Genomic DNA, 22,288 nt, shown 5'->3' with positions numbered 1-22,288 from the left:
ATGTTACCTATGGTCATGTATTCCTGTGATTTAAATTCCCTCAAATAACTAATGTAGAGTAGTAACTATTTGTGTAAATGATGCATTTGTTAATTACACTACTAACAGTTTATTTTCTGTCTCATCTATGATCATAAGTGAACACTAATACCTGTGCATTACTCAATTATTTCAGGTTTGAAATACCTTTCTTCCAGCTATTTTATTGCAAAATATCTCTTTCTGATTATGAAAGCAACCCATGCTCTTTGTAAAATATCATAATAATAATAATACAGATTGAGCATTCCTAATCTGAAAATCTGAAATCTGAAATGCTCCAAAATCTAAAACTTTTTGAGCATTGGCCACAAGGGGACTATTCCACACTTGACCTCATGTGACAAGTCGCAGTCAAAACACAAGTAAGTACATAACACACAGTTTACTCAGTGTTCCCAAGGGAAAAAAGACCCTCCCATCCCCCTTCAGCTGCAGTATATCTTTTCTGCACATGCCCAGATACCCCTTCACAAGGGCACACACACACAAAGGGCAATAAAATGGCACATGTACAGCAGGCTGGATGCACCAACAGCAGATTCTCCACCATGCCCCACATGGCACCAAGAACTTCATGTATTAATCACTATGACTCTTTGCTTATACTCTGCTCTGACATTTTTGAAAATGTCAAAAAGGCCTGCAGATACTTCTGTGAGTAACAGTGATAAGAAAAAGGGGAAGCATTTATGTTTATCTGTAGCAAAGAAAGTCAAGCTACTGGGGAAACCAGACAGAAAAATATGGTGTTGGAATGACCACCTTATATGACCTGAAGAAACAAAAAGATAAATTGTTGAAGTTCCATGCTGAAAATGATGAACAAAAGTTAATGTTAAAAAATAGTAAACACTCCATGCATGATGACTCGCACCTGCAATCTCAGAGTGTTGGGAGGCCAAGGTGGGAGGATCATTTGAGCCCAGGAGTTCAATACTAGCAACATAGTGAGACTATGGCTCTATGAAAAACAAACAAAAGCCAGGTGTGGTGGTGTGTGCCTGCAGTCCTAGCTACTCAGAAGGATGAGGTGGGAGTATCACTTGAGCCCAGGAGTTTGAGGCTGCAGTGAGCTATGATTGTGCCACTGCACTCCAGTCTGGGTGACAGAGCAAGACCTCATTGGAAGGAAGGAAGGAAGGAAGGAAGGAAGGAAGGAAGGAAGGAAGGAAGGAAGGAAGGAAGGAAGGAAGGAAGGAAGGAAGGAAGGAAGGAAGGAAGGAAGGAAGGAAGGAAGGAGGGAAGGGAGGGAGGGAGGGAAAGAAAAGAGAGAGAAAAAAGGAAGAGAGAGAGAGGGGGAGGGAGGAAAGCACTGTATAAAGCTAGAAATGAAGATCTTGATCATGTATTGAAAGGGTGGATCCATCAGCCTCACAGTGAACACATGCCACTTAATGGTATACTGATCATAAACATGCAAGATCTATCACAGTGAACTGAAAATTGAAGGAAACTGTAAATAATCAAAAGGCTGGTTGCAGAAATTTAAGAAAAGACACAGCATCAAATTTTCAAAGATGTGTGGTGATGAAGCATCTGCTGAACACAAAGCAGCAGAGAAATTCATTAATGAGTTTGCCAAGGTCATTGCTGATGAAAATTTGACGCCGAACAGGTTTACAATGCTGATAAAACATCACCGTTTTGGTGTTATTGCCCCGGAAAGACACTGACTAGAGCTGATGAGACAGCCCCTACAGGAATTAAGGATTCCAAGGACAGAACAACTGTGCTGGGATATACTAATGCAGCAGGCATGCATAAGTGTAATCTGGCTGATAGGCAAAAGCTTGTGTCTTCGCTGTTTCCAAGGAGTGAATTTCTTATCAACCCATTATCATGCTACTAAAAAGGCTTGGATCACCAGGGGTATCTTTTATGATTAGTTTCATAAGCACTCGGTACCAGGAGCTTGTGTTCACTGCAGGGAAGTTAGACTGGATGACAACTGCAAGAATTTGTTATTCCTTCACATCTGTCCTGCTCATCCTCCAGTGGAAATTCTCATAAAAAATAATGTTTATGCCATGTACTTTCCCTAAAACGTGACTTCTCTACTTCATCCATGTGACAAGGCATCCTTAGATCAATGAGGAGTAAGTAATGCTTTCTTGAACAGCACGCTAGCAGCAGTGAACAGAGGCATGAGTGTAGAAGATTTTCAAAAGGAGTTTAGCATGAGAGGATGCCATATATGCTGTTGCCAATGTTTAGAACACGTGACTAAAGACACAGTTGTGCATACCTGGCACAAGCTCCAGTATGTGACTATGTTCAGTGATGATGATGAACAAGGTGGTGACTTTGAAGGAATTCCGTATATCAGATGAGAGAAAAAATGATGTATGACCTCCTTACAAATGCAAAAAATATACCTTCAGAGTCAATCAGTAAGCTGGAAGAAGATATCAATGAAGTTTTTTTTAACATCAACAAGGAGGCTACAGTTCTTCATTTATTGACTGACGATGAAATCGCTGAAATGGTTCTCAATGAAAATGACTGTGATAATACTGACAAGGAAGATACCATTAACACTGCAGAAAAAGTGCCTATAGATGACATAGTGGATATGTGAAGAGCTTATTGAAGGACTAGAGCAGTGTGCATGTATAACAGAACAAGAAATGATGTCAGTTTATAAAGTCAAAGAGACTTCCAAGACAAAAACCAATGTTAATGAGGCAAATGACTTCGGAGGAAACATTTTAAAAGGCCATCCAGCAGGATGCCTCCTCATCCTCAGAGGACCCACTCTCTGGTCCCTCAACTATTACTGATGTTTCTTCTCACCTAAAAAAAATAGTGTACAGTAACTTTTTAATCAAAATACATAATTGCACATGGAGACTGAAAGCCTGCCATTGTTGTTGCTGTTAACGTGGATACAGGTATTTGGTGATGCTACTGGGCTTAGTTACCCTGAACATATTATTTTTTTCACTGTATTAATGGTATGTTTTTTTTTTTTTTTACTATTAAGTACTTATGTATGAATAAGTCTAAGAAAGTGACTGTAGTCAGGCATGGTGGTTCACACCTGTAATCCTAACACTTTGGGAGGCTGAGGTGGGCTGGCTGTTTGAGTCAAGGGGTTCAAGACTAGCCGTGGACAACATGGTGAAACCCCACCCTTACAACAAAATACAATAATTAGCTGAAACCAGTGGTGTACACCTGTATTCCCAGCTGCTTGGGAGGCTGAGACGGGAGGATCACCGGAGCCCAGGAGGTTGAGGCTTCAGCGAGCTGTGATCGTGCCACTGCACTCTAACCTGAGCAACAGAGCAAGCTCTTGTCTCAAAAAAAGACAATAAAAAAGAAATGAAAAAAAGAGAGAGAAATGATTGCTTATCAGTAGCATGTAAACTCAGAGTCAGGAATGATAGTGATACCAAGCAAGCACAGATGGTCCATGTGGGTGCCTGACATAGTCACACCTTTGTTTTCTGATGGTTCAATGTACATAAACTTTGTGTCATGCACAAAATTATTAAAAACATTGTATGCAGTTATCTTCAGGCTATGTAGATAGGTATATATGAAACATACGTTTCTTTTTTTATTATACTGTAAGTTCTAGGGTACATGTGTACAACATGCAGGTTTGTTACATATGTATACATGTGCCATGTTGGTGTGCTGCACCCATTAACTCGTCATTTACATTAGGTATATCTCCTAATGCTATCCCTCCCTGCTGCCCCCACTCCACGACAGGCCTTGGTGTGTGATGTTCCCCACCCTGTATCCTAGTGTTCTCAATGATGAAACATAAATTTCATGTTTACATTTGGGTCTTATCCCCAAGATACCTCATGATGTATATGCAAATATTCCAAAATCCAAAAAAATTTGAAATCCAAAATACTTCTGGTCCCAAGCATTTCAGATAAGACATACTCAACCTGTAATAATAAATCAAATACGACAGAATTGTTTAACATGAAAAGCAAAAATATTCCATCATCTAATACAACTGTATATAATAACTCTATAAAATAACCAATGATAAAATATAATACATATTCTTCCAGATTCTTTTCAATGCCAGAAGGTTGCGAACACTTAAGAGACAGTGTTCAGAAGAACCAATACTGCTACTGTGAAATTTAGTTTGTTTGCCTGGAAAATCACAGGAGCTCTCTAGGATTTCTTCTTCCCAGGGGTATCCCTCAGAGGTGCAGGGCCACAGGGCAAGTCACACCGTACTTTCCATCAACAAAAGTTTTGTGCAGGTAAAGTCAGGTAAAAAGAAAGAAAGAGAGAGGTAGATAGAGAGGAAAGAAAGGAAGGAAAGGAAGGGAAGGGAAGGGGCAAAGGAAAGGAAGGGAAGTGGGAAGGGGGACGGGGGTTCCAGGCACGGTGGCTCATGGCTGTAATCCCAGCACTTTGGGAGGCCAAGACAGGTGGATCACTTGAGGTCAGGAGTTCAAGACCAGCCTGGCCAACATGGTGAAACTCCATCTCTACAAAAATTAGCTGGGCATGGTGGCACATGCCTGTAATCCCAGCTACTTGGGAGGCTGCGGCAGGAGAATCACTTGAGGTTGCAGTGAACCAAGATCACACCACTGTACTCCATCCAGCCTGGGCAACAGAGTAAGACCACCTCAAAAAAAAAAAAAAAAAAAAAAAAAAAAAAAAAAAGGAGAAGAAAAGAAAAGAGAAAGAAAGGAAGACTGAGGGAAACTGGGAAAAGGAAATTTTAGAATATAAGAAAATCTTCATGTGTGCTTTCATGTTTAAGAATCTTAAGATGTTTACCCCAATTCCACACATTGCGAAAGAATCTTGAAGTGTCTAAGCCAGTCTGAGAAGTGATATTCTTTAAGACTTAATGTTTATAAAATTAGTGGCTAGGTTTTCTTTTGGAAACAAGTTAACAATTTTAATGCATCACATATACATTGAACATCTCTTCCTCATAAGTGTCTCATAAAGGTAAGCTGTATTCCCCTCACCCCCACCACCAATTAATAAGGCTTCATTGTTAGTGGTGGTAGGTTGTGTTTAGTTTTTTAGTTAGATTCAAGTAGTGAAAAGATCTTTTCTTCATCTAACAGATAGAAGCCTTAAAAGTACTATTTCCAAACAAGAAGCAAAGCGTAGATACTCCTACTGCTGCTAATATCATTTGAAAAGCAAATGCCATGTAGGAGAAAGGGTACTTGGCCTGGTAAGCGAGGGCTTATTCCCATTTCCATCTCTAGCTGCATAAAGTTGAGCAAGACATTTAACATCTCTGTCAGTTTCCTCATCTGTAAAATGGTGATAACTCTACTTACCTCACAAGGGTTACTTTTTGGTTGTTAAGTAACATAAGTTATGTACCTAAAAGCACTTCATAAACTTTAAAGTATTTTACAAACACAGTCTTAGGAATTATTATTTTGAACTACTGCCATCCATAATCAGTTAATTTATCAGTTAGCTTCTTGAAGATACTATAAGTACTACTCCTTTGGAAGCATGTGCAGATCATATGATCTAAAACGATTCTATAAAACCAAAGAATGATCCTATTATTAGTTTTTATATTACTCCTATGACTCAAGTGACAGCATATTAATGCTCTATTCAGCCTAAACTTCAGGAAGACAGGAGTTAGGTGCTTTGTACTCACTATATAAAAGGGTCTAAGAAAACAAACTCACTTATTGTAAAGAAAATTTTTCTTCAAAGTGAATATATTGCATTATACCTGTCAAAGAAGACAAATAACCAATACCTCCTTGCAAAACAAAACCAACTAAACAGCAGTCAATCAAATTTCTTATACATTTACCCCAAATGAAAACTGTTCCATGTAGCAACTGTGCTCTTTTAAGCTATATAGGCTGGGCACGGTGGCTCACACCTGTAATCACAGCACTTTGGGAGGCCGAGGCAGGCAGATAACCTGAGATCAGCAGTTCGAGACCAGCCTGGCCAACATGGTGAAACCCTGTCTCTACCAAAAATAAAAAAATTAGCCAGGCATAGTGGCATGTACCTGTAATCCCAGATGCTTGGGATGCTGAGGCGGGAGAATCGCTTGTACCCATGAGGCTGAGGTTACAGTGAGCCGAGATCGTGCCACTGCACTCCAGCCTAGGCAATAAGAGCAAAACTCTGTCTCAAAAAATAAAAAATAAAATAAAATAAAGTTATATAGACAACATCTATAGGTATTGAAAAAATATTAAACATTTTTTAGTACTAACAGAATTTTAATTTTCCCTTATATGTGAGCTTCTAATTTGGATAAAAGGGATGTTGCATGTTTGCAGTGATACTGGTAATGTTTATCATGGGAATCAGTAGATATCTTTCTATACATCCAAAAGTGCAGAAAATTCTGTAAAGAGTAATATAATTTGTTCTCTCATGAACAGACTATCAGTATCCGTGCAGAATAATTCCCAGAAATCATGAAATGCATACAACTTTAAATACCGTAACTTTCACTTTTACTTACTGTTGAGTATTCTTTATCATTTGATTTTAACATAATATTAAAATACCTCAATTCTATTCGCTAAAATATACACAACAGCATAGAAACAATGGCATCCATTAGCTTTATTTTATTTTTATAAACCAAGTTGGGAAGCCTTTTAATGAGCTTTTAAGTAATATTTATAAAGTAGACTATGTGATTGATATTCTTATCCACATCTTTCAGGACACATGTCTGCATAGGCTACTCTGACAGGGACTTTCATGAATTTATTCAACAAGTATTTATTGAGTATTTATGTGCCAGGCATGGGATATGATGAGGTTAGCTTGGTGAACAAAAGATAGGTGGTCTCAGTACTTTTAAAATATATTTTCTGGATAAGCAAAAAAAAAAAAAAAAAAAAAATTTAACATAAACCTTTTTATGAGAGAGAGAAAAAAGGTCTTGCTCTGTTACTCAGGCTTGAGTGCAGTGGCACAATCATAGCTTACTGCAGCCTCCACCTGCTGGGCTCAAACAATCCTCCCACCTCAGTCTCCTGAGTACTGGGACTACAAGCCATGCACCACCACACCCAGGTAATTTTTAAATTTTGGGGCTGGGCGAAGTGGCTCATGCCTGTAATACCAGCACTTTGGGAGGCCAAGGAGGGTGGATCACCTGAGGTCAGTAGTTCAAGAGCAGCCTGGCCAACAGGAGAAACCCCGTCTCTACTAAAAAAAAAAATACAAAAATTAGCCAGGCATGGTGGCAAGTGCCTGTAATCTCAGCTACTCAGGAGGCAGAGGCAGGGAGAATCGCCTGAACCCAGGAAGCGGAGTTTGAAGTGAGCCAAGATTGCGCCACTGTACTCCAGCCTGGATGACAGAGTAAGACTCCATCTCAAAAACCAAAGATTAAAATAAAATATTTTTTAAATAAAATATTTTGTAGAGATGGGGTCTCGCCATGGGCTAAGTTTTAAAATTTTTGTAGAGATGTGGTCACACTATGTTGCCTAAGACAGTCTCAAACTCATGGGCTCAAGCAATCCTCCTGCCTTGGCCTCCCAAAGTGCTGGAATTACAGGCATAAACCATGATGCCTAGCCCATAAAGCATTTTTAAAGAAATAAATTAAAATGTTATAAGTTTGAAAGACTGATGAGATATTTTAAATATAGACACAGTTGAAACCAAAGTTTTCTATGTATGTACAATGAATTTATTAATTTCAGTCACTGGTATCAACTATGACACAAAGACTAGCTTAGTGGTTAAATAAGGATGCAGAATCGAATAAGCCTGCATGGGACTCCTAGCACTGAGCAAACTAGAATAAGACAATGAACCTCAAAAAGTATTTACACACGGTGAATGAGTTCTCAACAAATGCAGGTATTTTCTTAGATAATACTTATGTTGTCACTCATGTTGGTAAACATACACACTTTCTATGAACGTCAACCAGAAAATGTATAAATAATAGTCAAGTAATTTTTTACTACCTGCTCTTAACCTGTCTTGGACTACAGAAACTCCACCATGGCATGCCACCTTATCCTGCCTTCCTTCTGGAGATGTTCTCCAACCAGAGATGTCCCTCAACCTTTCCCATCCCCTATCCAAATTCAAATTTTTCCATCAAAACATCCCATGCCTATAATCCATCCTCTACGTTTTAAGGCAGTAAACAACTGTTCTGATGAATATATCTGCTTGTAAGTGCTAATAGCTTAATATACTCCTCCATCCAGAAAACATATTTGCATTTTTGAAAATGCTTTCTATATTCTGGGTAAAAGAGCAAATTGAACATTACTTTTTCTCCCTTCCAAAACTTCACTAAAGGAACTTTCTAAAGGCATAAGCCAACTAGGATAAATAAGAGAGAAGAAAGCAGCAACACAATTTTGGAAATTATGAAGCAAATAGAAAAACGAAAGTTGGTCTAGCAGATTTAAGAAAGTCAAATCCTCAGTGAACAATGGAGAAGTACAAGAAGCAACTAAAGTTACACCATCAAATAAACTCCCAAAGACTCAGAACTCGTAATAAAAGGCCGAGTACCTATGGAAAAGGGCGTGATGGTGGGGTAATAACAAGTTGGGTTTGGATAGAAGCTTTTTTTTTTTTTTGTGCTCTTTTCTTTTTTTTTTTAAATTTATTATTATTATTATTATACTTTAAGTTCTAGGGTACATGTGCATAATGTGCAGGTTTGTTACATATGTATTCTTGTGCCATGTTGCTGTGCTGCACCCATCAACTCGTCAGCACCCATCAACTCATCATTTACATCAGGTATAACTCCCAATGCAATCCCTCCCTCCTCCCCCTTCCCCATGATAGGCCCTGGTGTGTGATGTTCCCCTTCCCGAGTCCAAGTGATCTCATTGTTCAGTTCCCACCTATGAGTGAGAACATGCGGTATTTGGTTTTCTGTTCTTGTGATAGTTTGCTAAGAATGATGGTTTCCAGCTGCATCCATGTCCCTACAAAGGACACAAGAAGCTTTTTAAAGAAGTGGAAGTGCCCTCCATCCTCTGTTCCACCTGGGCAGAAGAATAGACAGATGACAGATTAGACTCTGAACAGGGTAAAAGAGAATCTAGACTGCGGTAGAGGTACCCAACTGAAAAGAGGACGATTCAGTGAATATTTTTACATGGAATGTTGATCCTTCAAACCCTCCCCCTTCACCTACTTTCCAGCACACTGACCTATATCTTACAGGCAGAAAAACAGAAGATCCTTTTCTATAAAGGAGAAAGAAAGAAAAAAGAGGTGAAAAAATAAGAGTAAAAATAAGGAGCTTAGAGGTCCAGTCCTTTACATTCAAATTCCAAATAATAGGAATTTCAGAGAGAAAACATCCGATGAATAAAAATATTTATTGTGTTTATGCTGCTGTTAACAGTGGTGGGTGCAGGTATCTAGATGTCAGCAGAAAGGCAAACTATCCACAGCACTTGAAGTTGCAGCAAAAGGCAGTTAATAACTTCAGAAATTTTCTTAAGCCACCGGGCGCGGTGGCTCACACCTGTAATCCCAGCACTTTGGGAGGCTGAGGTGGGTAGATCACCTGAGGTCAGGAGTTTGAGACCAGCCTGACCAACATGGTGGAACCTCGTCTCTACTAAAAATGCAAAAATTAGCTAGGCATGGTGGCAGGCGCCTGTAATCCCAGCTACTAGGGAGGCTGAGGCATGAGAATTGCTTGAACTCAGGAGGCGGGGGTTGCAGTGAGCTGAGATCATGTCACTGCACTCCAGCCTGGGCAACAGAGTGAGACTTTGTCTCAAAGGAAAAAAAAGTAAATTTTCCAATTAAACAATACCAAAAATATGCTGACTAAACAGGATTTTCTTCCACTAACTGTTAATCTTTTCAGATGAAGTGACGCTATTATAACTTTGATTCCTTAAGGAATACGTTTCATCCTCTAACGAGTTTACTTTCAAAAAGAGAAAATACTCCATTTTACCATCATCGTTTCTTATTTAAAAATTCAAATTCTTAATGAAAATATAAAAATGGAGCTCATTTGCAGTTAATAAAGTATTCAACTGGATTCACAGTGGTTAAAATCACTACCTACACTTCAGCAATGAACCAAGTTCAACCTATACAAAATAAAAAGTGCAAGAACAAATGTCTAGAATTATTTCCTTACCATTCATATGCTCCTTCATATAATATTTATGGTAAAAGTAAGACAAAAAATGAGAACATGAATCAAGTTATACTTGAGATAAACCAAGGAATATGCCAAAGGAGGTGAGGAAAGATATGAAAATACATGGCAAATGGTCATCACAGGACCTCACACATCCATTCACGTGAAGTCACACTTCAAGCCTGAGCTAAATTTTCACTAGCACTATAATTTTTAGTTCCATTTTTTTTTTTTTTTTTTTTTTGGTGTCAGTGTGGTCAAGATGCTGAATGGTATGTATATGTTTATCCACTTAAATGGGACACAGCGGAGCATTACATAACTCCACCTACATCTATAAGTGCTGCTTTATGGTGAATTAATCCCTCCCTCCCTGCAGTCAGCCAAATGGTTGGTATTCTTAGTACTTAACGTAGAGGTTCATAGGTTAAATATGCACATATTAGCACTTGGCCTATTTGCTTTGTGATGTCAGGTGAAACAAGAAATAGGTTCTCACTAGAGAACCAATCTGGTTACTTTTTCAACCTAAGATTTGCCTGCTAACTTATATATTAAACTTAAGGTCCTTTATCTATTTAATATAATAAACGTAAATAAATTGCAGCAGAAGAGCTGCAAAGGTTCAAAAGTTAAAAATCAGGAAGTCTCAATCCTTACCCTCAGCTTACAATTTATGGGAAGAAATAAGCAGGTACAAAAAGAGGCTGAGGCAGGCGGTTCACCTGACGTCAGGAGTTTGAGACCACCCTGGCCAAATATAGTGAAACCCCATCTCTACTAAAAAAATACAAAAATTAGCTGGGCGTGGTGGTGCACACCTGTAGTCCTAGCTACTTGGGAAACTGAGGCAGGAGAATCAATTGAACCCGGAAGGCAGAGGTTACAGTGAGCAGAGATCGTGCCATTGCATTCCAGCCTGGGTGACAGAGCAAGACTCTGTCTCTCAAAAATCATAATTTTTTTTAAAAAACAAGAACAGGCCAGAAAAGGAGAAAAAGGACCAGCATGACCCACCAAGCTGGGTGGAGGCTGAAAATTGCAACACTGGGGTTGTGGCCTCTTCACCCAGGGCTTGAAAAGTGACCTGCAAAGATAAGAAACCTCAGTGGATATGGACTTCTGGGGCAATGCACTTCACCCACGGTCTCCAACAAGACCCAAAAGCAAACCTGTCAAGCACACTCCTAGGCCGTAGTAATCAGATCCTTGAGAGTAATTTTTAAAAGGCTGTGATGTAAGTTCATGATTTTCAGAGCTTTACATTTATTTTCTTCCACTGTATATTACATATTAAAATATTAACAAAGTACCTTCTAGCAATGGTGCCTTGAATGAGACACACAGAAACTTCCCTCTCCGTTCCTTGTTACCTATTTTACCTCATTAAATGAAAGTGTCGTTTTCTCGTACTCTCTTTTTTCACATACTGGACACACACACACACACACGATCAATTTTGAACTAGCTCAACCAAAAGATCTTCCTTTGTTAAAAAGTAGTCTCTTGTAACCAAAGCCAACCCCGTCACTTCTATTTTGATATCAATTATATTTCAGGAAAATGAAACACTTCCTCTGACCTTAGACTAGGCTGGGTTTCCAGCTCTATAATTTCACTTCTCTTTTTCTGGTACTCACCATATTTTATTGCTAGTTGTTTGATAACATATTCAATTGTTACTTATCTTCTCTGCTTGCCCATAAGCTTCATGGGGCCAGGAGTTGTACCTGTTGTGTCTGCACCATGTACCCCAGAGCACCTGGCATATAGAAAAGCCTCGATAAATAGTTGTTGAATAAATATGCTCACCAGAATCGTTATTTTTTCCCCTCATTTTTGATGAGGCTAGGTCTTTCATACACGAAAATGAAGAAGACTGTTCTTGCTCTTACAGGGTGTTAGAGAGAATAATGATAATAAATGCCATAATAGAGGGATCTATGGGAATACTTTGAGAAGTCAGTCTGGCCAAAGGGGAGGGAAGGTGGTGTCTGAGCTTACCCTAAAAGGTTTAAAAGGAGTTAGCTTGGTAGGGAGAAGGGAAAGGGACCCAGGCACAGACAACTTCAGCGAAGGCACGAAGCATGGGATGTGTAGGAACCACAGCAATTTGGTGTTTCAGGAGTAAAAATTGGTAAGCTTAAAAGTGCTTTTCCCTTCGAAGAAAAAGTCATTGCCAAGGACAGTGAATCAGATAATATACTATCCCACATTTATGAATGTTTAACATTCTCCTGTAAGTTATCTCTGATCCTATTAGACAGTTATTAAAGTTTTAAGACAGCACCTCAAAGCTTCCTCTGGCATAAGATTTCCTGAAACCCTCTTTATTCTCCTAGAAAGTTTACTGATTCCTCTAAGTTCACTGATGCCTGTCCCCCATCTGCAACTATTCAAAAAATTTGGCATCTCTCACTCTGCTATCTAAGATAGTATAAGGCCAAGCCAGGGACACCTCTCTCCCTCTTGCAATCTTGGTCAGAGGCCAGCAAAGGAATTTGGGCTGTGCTGTCTGTTGGCCACATCAGGAATTTAAATGAAAAACAAGGAATGACTCTCACTATACCAGGCCTGCTGGGACTAAGGCTCCGGTGCTCCTCTGCTGTTTCATGGTTCCCATGACTTCTGGATAATCTGAAGAAATCTCAACAGAATTGGTCACCACGAAAGGCCTAAGAGTTTAGGGTGAAGGTTCTCAAACTATAGCATGTATCAAAATCATCTGGGGAAAATGTGTTGAAAATGTCAGTTCATGAGTTCCACCCCTAGATTCTATTCCAGTGGATCTAGAATGGGACCTTGGACTTTTATTTCTCTTTTCTTTTTTTCCTTTTACCCCTGTTTTTTTGTACTGAAATATCCTTGATAATTCTGCAGGTTATAATCTACAGACTACATACCGAGATTGTGAGATTCTGAGGTTATAATCTACAGACGACACACTGGACTGGTTTGAGGACTTTCAAGGGCTTGAAAGACAGAGAGAGAGAGATTGGGGGGAATCCCACTATCACAAAATTGTTTAACATTTGACAATGTTAAAGCCTAGCATTACAGCAAGGACTGGTGTGTGTCATACTTTTGTTCTGGGTCTGGACAGCCACAGTTGTTTGCTACTTGGATGCCAGAGTTTAGCCTTCTTTGTTAAACACCACTACTGCTCTCGCCACGGCCTACTCTCCCTGGCTCTTCTGCTCCTAATCTTCTTGGGATTAAGACTACTTTGTCTTGTTCTCTGGTCAATTACTCTAAAATCCTTAAGGGCCTTGGACAAAAATGACAACTTTCTGGGCTCCACTCTGCACGGTGATGGTCTGGGCCATCAGACACAAGCAAGGCCGTTGCAGAGGAGGATGCTCTCTTGGCTACAAATGTAGTAAATGATGTGGTATCCAGATCCCCTTCCGGATCAAGATCCTCGGTCCCCCAGGTACTAGGAAGGTTGGCTGCTGAAGGCTCCCAGTTCCAGAAATTGCCCTGGACTGGGAGCTGCTGCCTGCATCCAATGATTAGTTGATGTGGGTACGAATGCTGAGCCTCTTGCCTCAGGAGGCAGAACAATTCTGAACAACAATCTCAGCTTCCACGTTCCTCACTGTTGAGGCCGCTGTTGTGCACGCCCCACAGTTCAGTTTCTCCCCCTGTGTAATCCCGCTTCCCTCTCTCCTACTGTGTGCTGTCCGCAGAGCACTTCCCAATAAAAACCTCCTGTATGGAAATCTCGAGTCTCGGGGTCTGTTTCCTGGCAACTTGACCTGAGACGCTGAACTTGCGCCTTTCAGTCAAGTCCTGACAGCATAATGTAGCAGGACTCTGCACTTAACTTCTTGGGCAATCTTGGGTGGTCGCTTAATCTCTCCAAGTGTTTCCCACCTTATCTATAAAATGTGGATAATGGCAACAGCAACAATGAATTCTTATTTTTCCATTCTTTCTGGCTGTTATGAGAATTAACAGAAATAATATATATGACAGTACTTCATAAACAATAAACAGCTAAATAATATTATCAACTGAACATCATTATATGTTGGTTTAGCATGAAGTAGTCAAGGAAGAGGGGAGGAGGAGGTGGGAAATGTTGTACTATTACAGAATTTAGCTAATACACTATGTCCTACTTACCTCAAATCAACAGATTTGGGTCACTAATCAACATAACGAAGTACATAATAGAAAATTAGAAATACAACCATGAAAAGAGATGCGCATTGCTGCAATCCTGAAACTGAAACTGAAGACAGAACTATTTGCTTACTGTTTCCATAGGAAGATAAAAACAGAGCTATGTCACTATTCTGAAAAGCTGAAAGTGACCTGATTACACAATAAGTTCTGCAAGGAGTAATGGAATATCTCTTTGCATCCTTGAACAGGGAACAAGTAAAACAAGTATACAAAATGGGAAATACTTTTCTAGAAGACTTAATATTTTCTGGATTATTTTGATGTCCTATCCACTGAAAAGAAGGAAATGAGGCCGGGCATGGTGGCTCATGCCTATAATCCCAGCACTCTGGGAGGCTGAGGCAGGTGGGTTGCCTGAGATGGGGAGTTGGAGACCAGCCTGACCAACATGGAGAAACCCCATCTCTACTAAAAACACAAAATTAGCCACCCGTGATGGTGCATCCCTGTAATCCCAGCTACTCAGGAGGCTGAGGCAGGAGAATTGCTTGAACCAGGGAGGCGGAGGTTGTGGTGAGCGGAGGTCGCACCATTGCACTCCAACCTAGGCAATAAGAGCGAAAACTCTGAGGAAAGAAAGACAGAAAGACAGACAGAAAGAAAGGAGAAAGAGAGAAAGAAAAGGAAGGGAAGGGAAGGGAAGGGAAGGGAAGGGAAGAGAGAGAGAGAGAGAGAGAGAGAGAGAGAGAGAAAGAAAGAAAGAAAGAAAGAAAGAAAGAAAGAAAGAAAGAAAGAAAGAAAGAAAGAAAGAGAGAGAGAGAAAGAAAGAAGGAAAGAAAGAAAGAGAATAAAAGAAAGAATAAAAGAAAGAAAGAAACATTGATTAAATTTTACAACACATTTAATTAGCTCAAGAAGGGCAACTGAAAATTACCAATTCTAAAACTACATCATTCTAAAAATTACCAAATTACGGAGCCTTACAAAGAAGTTGAATGAAATACACAGTCTGGTATCCATAAACTCAGAAGGAGTGCCAAGAAATGGCTTACTCCGACAGACAGTCTCATTATTAGTAAAAGTCACAGAATGGTTATTAGAACTGGGAGGAGTCTTAGAGGTGGCTTAACAGAGTCCCTAACTCTAGCTATTCTCTTCTCTCAGGCAAACCACAGTTGAATTGAACAGCCAAGACAAACCCACATGAAATATTAACCAAAACCCTTCCCTTTCTTGTGATCTGAGCACTGAATGAATTATAGGCAGGCACATAAAAGCTCAGACCAAGGGGCAGACATGTGGGCTCTATTACCCTGCAAGGCTTCATGTCACTCTCATTTCATGGGCAACTATAAATATGCTGATTTGCCACTCAATCTGAAGAAATGCTGAACAAAATATTCAATTCATGTGATTGATGTGTGGAGAACATATTTTAAAACTTCAAGTTTTAGGTATGTGAACATTCTCCCCTGCCCCTGCGGCTGCCCCCAGGCTCAAGCAATCCTCCTGCCTCAGCCTCCCAAAGTGGACATTTGAACATTTTAAAGCTTCAATAAGTGAGTTTGCTGATTCAGTTTGGGTACAACATTAACTGGGCGTTTTAAACCTTACATGGTCCAAAGTAGAGGTCTTTGAGGAAAAGATAACCAAGGCAGCTTTGTGGACACAATGGTTTCAGCTCTAGGAACCTTCAGACAGTCTCCACTAAAATGGAAATTCCCAGGAGAAAAGGTCTGATTGTTCCAGTTTCTTCCTAGATCAATTCTTAGTCCCTGATTGCTGAACAAAAAATCAGGATATTAATCCAAGTCAGGGTTGGTTGAATCATCAAACAATGAGAACAGTTAAGAGTTGGGATCATTTCTTTGGGAGGCAGGGGGCGGGTGGACAGGGTTGTTGGTCAAAATACTTCTGTTCAGACTAAATAATGCACCCAGGTGCCCCAAATAGAAAGCAAGTTCTGAATGCAAGATACTTTAATTATTTTGCCAAGCTAAAGTCAAGAGGACAGGAGACACAGCAGGGCCAGACTCACTTAATAAGATTCTGGAAGTTAGAGGCAGGTAAGGCACCTGCTTCAAGGTAAATTAGAACAAAATTGGATTCAGAAGGCAGATCACAAGTCAGGAATGTAAGATCTGGAGTTGTTATGTACCTGTCTGCATTTGTTAGTGGTTCTTCCACCATTTGACCCTGTTCTGTAGATTAATGCCTCCCTTGCTAGCCTTTCTGCTTCCCTATGGAAGATCTTAGCAACAAAACATTGAGTGCATCTGAGAAATACGAAAAGTTGAGCATTCAGTGTTTAGGATGGGTGGAAACCAAGACAGCTCTGGAGATGCAATGACTGAAGCACTTGGAACCTTCAGACACTGTGAGTCCCCATTAAGACGTTTCAATTCCCAGGATAAAAATGTCTGATTATTCCAGGTTTCTTCCTAGATGAATCAGGTATTTCTTGGAGTGAAGGTTGGAGGTGGGATGTCATGTAGCACAGTAGGGATACTGAGGGCCCATCTTATGCATCAAGACCATTCTTGGGATAAGGAAGAATTATTAGGGGCAGGAAAGTGACTTCAACCTGAGCTTACCACAAAGTCCAAATCCTCATTGATTCATTCATCAAGACAGCACATCACAGCAGAGTGCTTCAGAATGCAAGCTATGGAACCAAGTGCTTGGGATGCATTTCTGGCTCTGTCAGTTACTAACACTGCACTTTCTTCACCAGTCAAAGCAGTTAATTTGAGTGCCTATCTCACAGGATGGTACTGAGGAGTAAAAGGCTTAATGCGCATAGTGAGCCTAGGATAGTGTGTGGCCCATAATAAGTACTCAACAAATTTTAGCTATTACTGACATTCATTTGAAAAATCTTAATGAGCACTGATTATGTGCCAAGTACTGTGTGAGCTTCTCACCACCCTTTAGCCCAAATCTACTCTTCCACTGAGTAGGATATTCTTATCCTAGTCATTCATTAGAAATGTGGGAGTCATCTTAACTTCTCCCACCTCCTCATTGCCCACTTCTAAATATACACCCGACTGGGTTCCACCTATTAAACCTCTACCAGCCCCTTTCCTCTTTTCCCGTCTGCACTGTCACTGCTCGATTCAGGCCTTCTTTAATGTCCCATCTGCAATATGACAACAGTTTCCAAGGTGTCTCCCTAAAGTCAATGCCACTGTCATCTAATCTAAGATTTTTTAAATTCCAATTTTTGTTATAATTTTTTAAACACACACCTGACAATATCATTCACTTGTTCAAAGGGCTCAGTACTATAAACCCTCATGGGGCCTTTGTGATCTGGCCCTTCCTGTCTCCCCAGCCCTCGCTCTGTGCTGTCATTAAACAGGCTGGAGTTTCCTGAATGTCCAGTGCTGTTTCACTTCTCTATGGGTGCTGTTCCTTCTGCTGGGTCACCGAGCCTTCCACTTGCCTGCCAATTCATCCTCCTACATGAAGGTTCATTATTTCATCAATAAACACTTTCCAACATTTCTCATGAGTCGAGCCTGGGACAAGTTCAGGGAGTACAATGCTGAATGACACACTCAACCCTTTCTCATAGAAAAAGTAACTTCAGGGCTCTCAAAGGAGGAATAAAGTTTGGAAATTAAGGTAAAGTTGTCTGAAATTTAGCAGTGTTGCCTTTATTAGTTGGATATCTTAGCAAACTGTGGAAACTTGGAAACCTTGATACTTGGGCATCAAGTTCAAAAGTGTCTCAGCAGATTTCAATTGTAACAGTAAACAGTGATATGGTAGATTTATTCATTTTGGCTCACAAGGCTATAATGTGCTAAAAAACATTGATTTGAACTACAAAAACAATGATCAAAAACTTGCTTCAATATAGTGTTACAAATTTATAAAGTATTAGGCAGGGCATGGTGGCTCACATCTGCAATACCAGCACTTTGGGAGGCCAAGGCAAGCAGATCACCTGAGGTCAGTAGTTCGAGACCAGCCTGGTCAACAGGGCCAAACTTGTCCCTACTAAAAATACAAAAGTCAGCTGGGTGTTGTGGGTGCCTGTAGTCCCAGCTACTTGGACGGCTGAAACACGAGAATTGCTTGAACGCAGGAGGAGGAGGTTGCAGTGAGCCAATATTGCACCACTACACTCCTGTCTGGGGCAAGAGAGTAAGACTCTGTCTCAAAAAACAAAACAAAACAACCTATTAATTAGTCATACCATTTCCTAAAAGTCACGCTGCTAACTAAAGGTGACTGCAATGATCTAGGGATGGTAATCTGCTGAGTTTACTCTTTAAATACACTGGAACCCAGCAGATTGAGTTATATTGGGACAGAAACTTCACTCTGGGTATAGATTTACCCTAGCACCCTGTCAGCAGGATCCTATTATTCATGGTTGTACAAGCAAGGTTCAGGGAAGAGGCTGGCACAGAGAAAGTACCTGTTAACTGTTGTTTGGGACTGAATTCAGCTCAACTCAGCTCCAGTAGAGATGGTGCTCCCTTCTCTACCGTGTTGAGATAGTGTGCAGTCCCTTCCTAGGTGCTGCTACCCACCACAGTGGGGCCTGTCAGCTTCAACTTTTAAATTTCTCTGCTCCCGCTGGGACCCACCCGCTTCAAAAAGCACCATGTGGTTTTGGCATCAATTTAGTAAACACACACTGTCTGAAATATTTTGATTTTAGAGAGTTACTTACAATCACCACATTAAATGATACATTTCTACTATTCAGTGAAAATGGTAGCAAAATGGTCATTGAATAATGAAATTAATTTTCTCCTGGGCTTCTGAGGCAAAGCACATGATTTTAGTGGTTATCTTAAATCAACCCAGTGACCTTTACTGGCATGTTGTAACATCAGGCGCCTTAGGAAACTGAAAACTCAATCGTCACTTCCCATACCACTGCCCCAGGTCAGCAGGGCAGGCATTTCACATCTACAGTCTCATTTTAAATACAGACAGAGCAAGCCTCGCTTTTCAAAAGTTCATTAACAAAGTCTCACAATTAAGAGAGCAGCCCTGTGACTCATTTTTGGATACCTGTAAATAACAGCTCCTCCCTTTGCTGAGAAACGGCTGAAACAAGCGCGTGAGAACCACAGGAAGTAATACAGATCTCAGCTGGTGTCAGCGGAGTCTAGAAAAAGGCAGAATTCCCTCTCAGGACGGCGTGGTTCTCGCAGGCATTGCCACTACTTCTCTCCATTTTTCTAAAACAAAGTCTTACGTGGGCTGCGAAGGGACTGCTCCAAGGCTCTATCAATTTCTCCGTCTTTCTTGGCTACTGAGTGACACTGCCAAGTTCAAGTCAAGAAGTACCCATTCTGGTGTTTTTGACACAGTCACCCTAATAGGAAGTGAAGAGGTGATAACACAAAAACACTTCAGTCTTTCGATTTAAAATAAAATTAGTCTTAGGTGGACACTTTAAAAAGGCAGCCTACCGACAGGTATCCCTAAAATAATTCCTGTGAAGCACTAAATCCTAAATCCCTCAGCCTCTGAAATTAAAAGTAATTTTAAAAACTCATTCCGCTTTATGTGAGGAACCCAATCCTGTGTTTCCGAAGGTGCCCAGAGGCGGCGTGAGGACCTGCGCCAGATCCAAAATCCCAACTAAGGCGCAGCCGCGGGTCCCGAGCCCAGACAGTGCCCCCGCCCGCCTCCCGGATCTCTCCGCGCACGGAGAATAGTCAGGAAGAGAAATGGGGGGTCAGGAAGAGAAATGGGGGGTCAGAAAGAGAAATGGGGGCTCAGGGAGAGAAAAACAAACCTGGACCCGGAACGAGAGCGCGAACTGAGAAGCCTCTCTCCCCGCAGGGCGCGCGTCCCCTGTGGGCGCCGCGATGGGGAAGGAAACCTGTTGCGCGACTCCCGGCGGCTCTGCTCCCGGCGCCTCCTGCGGCCGAGGCTGGGCTCCTCCACAGCCGCCCGAGCTCCGCGCCGCCGCGGCCGCATCTGGGCGCCGCCGGCTCAGCCCCCGCCGCTTAGGAAGCTACCACAGCTGGGGACCAGGCCCCGCCCCGGGATGACAGCGCCGGGGCGCGGCAGCAGCCAGCTCACAGAGCACGGGTTCCCGCCCCACCCGGAGTCCGTGCGCTCGGGACCGCCCGGAGCCGGGGACTCGCTCCAGCCCCTCCCGCGAGCCCCGGGGCGTTCCCGGGGGCGGCGCGGACCGGCGCAGGGAGTGGGATGTTAGCCGCCCAAGACACTTCCTCCGCTCATCCTCTGGTCCCCAGGTCAGGTAGTGCGATGGACTTTCCCCGGGAATCCCCGCTGCGCCGGTGACATTTGCAGTCCGGTGCGTTTCTGCGGCAAGGACGCTGGAAGCGGTCTCTGAGCGTGGGTGTGGCTGCGGAGGCTGCAGCAGGTCCTGCATCCGCGGGACCCTCGAGGAGGCGGGCGAGGAGCCTGCGGTCACACAGAGGCCGAGCACAGCCTTCCCAGAACCCGGCCGGCCAACCCATCTCCAGTCGGCCTCAACACCCGCCAGGCTCATCATTCCCTGGATATCAACTGAGCGGCCCCTTGTATTCCCAGGATAATACCGCGCTCAAAAACACTGCCAAGACCCTCCCTCCAGGTCCCGGCACTTTAACGGGGAGAGATAAACATAAAGTGTGGATTGTGTCAGGTGATGGTAAAGCACCTTGAAAAACAAGGCTGAGGCTGAAAAGTAAGGAAGTGATACTCAAGAAAGGAAAAATCGGGCCGGGCGCGGTAGCTCATGCCCGTAATCCTAACACTTTGGGAGGCTGAAGGGGACGGATCTCTTGAGCCCAGGAATTTGAGACCAGCCAGAGCAATATGGTGAAAGCCTATCTCTACAAAAAATAAAAAATTAACTGGGCGTGGTGGCACTCACTGTGAGCCCAGCTACGCGGGAGGCTAAGGTGGGAGGATCACTTGAGGCCGGGAGGTCAAGGATGCAGTGAGCCGAGATCGCGCCACTGCACTCCAGCCTGGGCGACAGAATGAGACGCTGCCTCAATTGAATGAGAAGAAAAAAAATAAAAAATAAAAATAAACGAACCCTGTCTTGATGGGAGAATGTTTAAACACAGGAACCACCTGAAAGAGCTCCCAGTTGCCAAAGATGGAACCATTGAGCAACGAAGTAAACTGAACAAAGTAGTACTGGATTACAAACCAAAGTAAAAAATATCCATGAGTCTACACTGATATAAATAAATAAATAAATAAATAAATAAATAAATAAATGAATAAATGGCAGAAAGGAGACAAATCTCCTATACAGAATAATTCCAAATAATTTATGTAGATCATCTACCCTAGGCTGTGCACAGTGACTTCCTCCAAAATAGTACAATGTGGAAAGGGGAAAAGAGTAGCTTTACAATGGAGAAAGCCAACAGACACTACCCCAACCAGATGTTCTAAGTCAACGTCAACAATCATGACTCATATTGATGGCGTGTAGTCAACATGATGTGATGAATATGGCATATTACCTGTGTGGTCTCCCTCCCCGAAAACCATAACCTCAGTATCATAATGAGAAAAATATCTAACAACTTCCAACAGCGGGACATCTTACAAAATACTGGACCAATATTCCTCAAAGTTGTCAGGTTATCAAAAGTAAGGAAAGTACAGTCCAGACGTTGTGGCTGTCGCCTGTAATCCCAACACTTTGAGAGGCTGAAGCCAGAGGATTGCTTGAGGCCAGGAGTTCGAGACCTGGCCTGGCCAACATAATGAGATGCTGTCTCTACAAAAAAATTAAAATAAAGAAAGTCTGAAAAACTGCTGCAGCCTAGAAGAAACTCAGGAGATGTGCAACGAAATGTAATGTGGTATCCTGGATAGGATCCTGGGACAGAAAAAGGACTTGGGGAAAAACTAAGGAAATCTAAATAAAGTGTGGACTTTCATTAGTAATAAGAATCAAGGTTGATTAATTAGTTGTGAGGAATGTAATGTAAGATGGTAATCATAGGGAAATCTGAAATGGAATCTATGGCAATTCTGTACTACATTTGCAATTGTTCTGTA

The 22,288-nt window shown here is 41.7% G+C and overlaps 1 protein-coding gene across 4 annotated transcripts in view; it reads right to left on the bottom strand.

Annotated features, from left to right (window-relative positions):
• The window catches only part of LOC105465768 (syntaxin 11), a 41,157-nt gene extending 20,924 nt beyond the window's left edge, over positions 1-20,233 (bottom strand). Inside the window, exons 1-3 of one of the 4 annotated variants that reach the window (XM_011714403.3) lie at positions 20,046-20,212; positions 19,500-19,619; positions 19,313-19,409 (exon numbers count right to left, since the gene is read on the bottom strand). The gene's annotated coding sequence lies outside the window, so the exon portion shown is untranslated. Of the gene's footprint in view, positions 1-11,784; positions 14,819-19,312; positions 19,410-19,499; positions 19,620-20,045 lie in introns of those variants that run through there. The other 3 variants (XM_011714404.3, XM_011714402.3, XM_071096553.1) reach the window with 3 other exon arrangements.
• Between the last annotated feature and the right edge of the window lie 2,055 nt (positions 20,234-22,288).

This window comes from Macaca nemestrina, chromosome 5 (genome assembly GCF_043159975.1).
Source record: "Macaca nemestrina isolate mMacNem1 chromosome 5, mMacNem.hap1, whole genome shotgun sequence".
Lineage (NCBI taxonomy): Eukaryota > Metazoa > Chordata > Mammalia > Primates > Cercopithecidae > Macaca > Macaca nemestrina.
Note: the sequence above shows the minus strand (reverse complement) of the source record. Positions and strands in the feature narration are given on the sequence as shown.